The sequence below is a fragment of the Hakea prostrata genome, chromosome 9, assembly GCF_041222555.1.
Source record: "Hakea prostrata isolate BN-2017 chromosome 9, UWA_Hpros_2, whole genome shotgun sequence".
Taxonomy (NCBI): Eukaryota; Viridiplantae; Streptophyta; class Magnoliopsida; order Proteales; family Proteaceae; genus Hakea; species Hakea prostrata.
The window spans coordinates 57,206,709-57,210,958 of NC_142608.1; the positions used below are offsets into that span (position 1 = coordinate 57,206,709).

General features: G+C 39.4%; 1 pseudogene across 1 annotated transcript; it reads left to right on the forward strand.

The window, feature by feature from the left end:
• The first annotated feature begins 1,804 nt into the window (after window positions 1–1,804).
• LOC149005676 (oxygen-evolving enhancer protein 2, chloroplastic-like) lies at window positions 1,805–4,250 on the forward strand (annotated as a pseudogene). The gene is made up of 4 exons (XR_016169958.1): window positions 1,805–2,147; window positions 2,345–2,577; window positions 2,823–2,873; window positions 3,034–4,250. The product of XR_016169958.1 is annotated as an oxygen-evolving enhancer protein 2, chloroplastic-like (transcript).

A 4,250-nucleotide genomic window follows, 5' to 3' on the forward strand; every position in this document is an offset into this window, starting at 1 on the left:
TAATTGTATATATTAATCTCCTTTTAGTTTTTGTGGAGAGTTTTGTTCTCCTTGAGTTCAATAAGGCAAGTTATGTCTCCCTTGCACCTCGTTGATCCTAGACAACGGAAAATTAATGTTTCCTTCTTTTGTGTTGTGTCATTTTTTGATTTTGAAGAAATATGGTTTATACAAGGTCCCTTTTTCTATACTACATCAGGTACAATTTATCTCTCCCATGAAAAAAACGAAAGAACTTGCAAAAATCGAAAGATTCGTCCAGTTATGGTTTGTCTCTTTTTTATCTCTCCCAATGAAAAAAACGAAAGAACTTGCAAAACACACGTGATGGTTTGTCTCTTTTTTATTTTTTATTTATTTTTATTTTTTTTTTGGATATTAAATATGCCGCCGGTAGGAGTTGAACCCATGACCTCTCCACTGAGAAGCAGGTTCCTAACCATCCTACTACTCCTCCATTTGTATTTAGTATTAACTTTCCAACAAACAAAAAAGGCTGTTCTACTTGGTATCAAGATTATTTTATTATAGAACTCGCATGATAGTTTTGCTTATATTTCAACTTTCAAGATGAGCTATGTTGCGAAGGTGAAGGGACCGGAAATAGGGGCAGGGATAAACAAGACAAGTGTCAATGCGAGTGATAAAGGGAAACAAAAGTTGTTCTTTGAAGAGGAGATTGATCTGGACCTTCTTTTTGAAATGTTGCCAACAACTGAAGAAGTGCTACCTCACTTTCTTAATGAATCCAACGAATCCACTGAGGTTGGTAAAGCTGCATTCAGTGAGATTCCAATTAATGCAACTTCGACGGTGGATGTGGATGCCCCAACGGGACTCAATGTGTTGTTGAATGATAATCCTGTGTCGCCAAAAAAGATTGATGAAGGAAACATTTTGCAAAAAATTATGCAAATTGTGGAACGCATGGAGAAATTAGGAAGGATCACGATCCAAAATCTGCACACTCAATCGGTCTCTTTGGCAACCAATTGTGACTGTCCAATCGCAATGAGAGGAATGACAAGAATAGAGAATTCTAATGTGAAGAGGATGGTGGATGTTCAAACCCAAACTGAAGGCAATGGGATGAAGGAGGGGGAAGATAAAGAGGAACCAGCACTAGTTGACCTGAACATTTGCAAACGGCGAAGAACTCTCCCGAGAATCGTCTCAAGCAGCCCTCATTGACCGCTACAACTGCTTTCTCGACTCTCTTCGTCGAGAATCTTCAGATCCGGTCTCACTATTTTGGGCTACATGGGGCTCAATGGAAGCGCGCTTCATCCTCAACGCCATCGTACTGTTGAAACCGTTTACTAATGTTCCTCTTCGGTGGTCGTTCGGAACACAACAATGGAACCAACAACTGGTGTTCCCCAGGTCTTTTCCTACCGCAAACGTTTCAACTGATAGGATGGAATCACAACCTCTAGGTTGTAATTGCTTTTAATTAAGTACTTCAGTTCTTATAAAAATAAAAATAAAACAAAATGTATTTGTCTAGAAGTTTGTGTCAGCAGTACCCTTGTCACTCTCTTCTCATTGGTAATGTGGATTGTGGGGTCCTGGTTATATCTGTAATTGGTGTGGCATTTTAATTCCAAACGTGCATTTTAAAATTAAATTTTCAAAGTTATAAACCGCATCAAAACCAGACCGGTTCAACCTAGATAAACCGATTGAAACCCAACCTTATCCATCACAAAATCTCATCTTCTTGTTATCCACTTCCACGTCCCAAATTCAAAACCAACCATTTTCCATCACACATCAAAAAAGAACATGTTCTTTCTTCTAATCACAAGTAGTCATCCATCCTTCAAATCTGTTTGGTTTAGAACAGATAAGAAAGAAACTAAGGGAGAAGAGTGTCTGTGTGAGTGTGAATCAATGGCCTCTACCTCACGTTTTCTCCACCACCATTCCAGTCTCCACCCCAACTAGATCCACCTCCTCCTCATCCTCACAGCGCCCTGTGCCAATCTCCAAGCCAACCCAGCTAGTCTGCAAGGCCCAAAAACAGGCCATCAATGATGCCAATGGAAATGATGCCGTCTCCCGTCGGTTGGCTCTCGCAGTCCTCATTGGTGCTGCTGCCGTCGCCACTAAAGTTTCTCCGGCCGATGCTGCTTACCGGGAAGCTGGTAATTCAATATTTTAGTTCATCTTCATGATCATTTCAATATGTTCTTCAAAATTCCCTTTTGATATCTTTCTGAAGCAAATTGTGAGAACTAATTAACCATTTCTACAACGTGATGCATTGGTTTAATTATATGTTCAAAATCTGGGCATCTAATTTTCTTCAACATGATTAAATGAATTTGGCTAATTGTTGCAGCCAATGTGTTTGGCAAGCCAAAGGCGAACACTGACTTCATACCCTACGATGGAGATGGATTCAAGTTGTTGATTCCGGCATAATGGAACCCTAGCAATGAGGTTGAGTACCCTGGACAGGTTCTCAGATATGAAGATAACTTTGATGCCAATAGCTACCTCGCAGTCCTTGTCCAACCAACCGATAAGAAGACAATCACAGATTTTTGCCCACCAGAGGAATTCCTCTCTAAGGTAATTTTTTGTTATTTTATGATTCCAAAATCGATCAAAGCTTGAATGCATTCAAAGAATGTATACCAAACACAACCTTCAAGTCTCTAATTGGTTATACATTTTGTTATGAATCTTGAGACACTTTTAGTTATGTTTCTGCCGTTTGTTTCCAAGTAAAATGAGTTGTAGAAACCAAACATGCATTTATAAGCTTGCAAAAGTGATGTTTGTTAACTACTAGACTATATTGTGACTCTGTGCAGGTGGACCATTTGCTGGGAAAGCAAGCTTACTTTGGCAAAACTCAATCTGAGGTAAAATTCTAAATAAAAAATTCAACTGATTGCTATTCTGCTTAGAAGATCGATTATAGTAAAATCACATCTACAGACAATGAGCAACTAAAAACAATTATGACTGCAATTGTATGAAAATGCTTTTGTTCATATCTTTGGGTATACTTGAATCTTTTAGGGTGGCTTTGATCCTGATGCTGTTCCAACTTCCAACTGCAAATATATTGGAGACTGCAACTCCAGTGGTTGGTGGAAAACCCTATTATCTTGTGACTGTTTTGACGAGGACAGCCGACGGAGATGAAGGTGGTAAACACCGGCTAATTTCGGTAACGGTGTCGGATGGGAAGCTCTATATATGCAAGGTGCAAGCAGGAGACAAGAGACGGTTTAAGGGAGGAAGGAAGTATGTTGAGAGTGCTGCAAGTTCTTTAATGTTGCTTAGAGAGTATAAATGTGGGTATGTTTTGAGCATGTAAAGGATCATAAATTGAGGGTACTCTGAGGATTCTGTTCAGGTGACCCTTGATGTTCTGGAGGGCCATGGAATGGATAAAATGAAGTGAACCCCGACGGAAACAGACCAAATGGAGACGCATACACAAAGGGAGGACCTTGCGTGAACCCCTGCGGAGATGGGAACACCGGAGCCAAACAACACAAAGGCTTTAAATCAACAGTTTTGATTTATCAAAAGAACCTGGCGGAGGTACAGAATCTGAATCCAAACCTTTATCCATCGAACACCCCAAAACTTCGACGAGTCAGAAAAATAAAAAACCACCAACTGACTACACTGATTTATCTCCTCCTCTGTATCTTAGATTCTTCACTTGCTTAATAATGATACCCAGGATACAACGACAAAACTATGTTTAAAGCTCCACCTTCTGCTTTACACACTAAAATAAATGGCAGGAATGCTGCAAATCTGCATCCAAACAAAATGGGTAAAGGAAAAGAACACATAAATGAAAAAATAACAGAGATGGAAGAGCAAAACATGAACCGGATTCAGCATATCAGGATGAAACTGCATAAATTCAAGGGTAAAAAAACCCAAATCGAAAGCATCACAGCTAACCTTCAGAGAAATGTCAAACCAAAGAGAACGCAAATATTTCTACGACAAATGGATCGTTCTGAAAGTACAACAAGCTCGAAAGACATTTTAAACATCAATATTGAAAAACGTCAAGTAATACAAAAACAACCAAGAGAGAAACACAAGTTCCTACACGGAACAACCGAACCCTAATTCCGACTGTTCTTTGCTACGACTTCAGGGCTGAAAATCGATCGAAACTCTGTGTCGCTCTCCTTTTTGCAGTGTTTCGAAATTTTCGATATTGCTTCCTCGATGCTCGAGTAATTATTTTTCATTTTTCAAAAGTT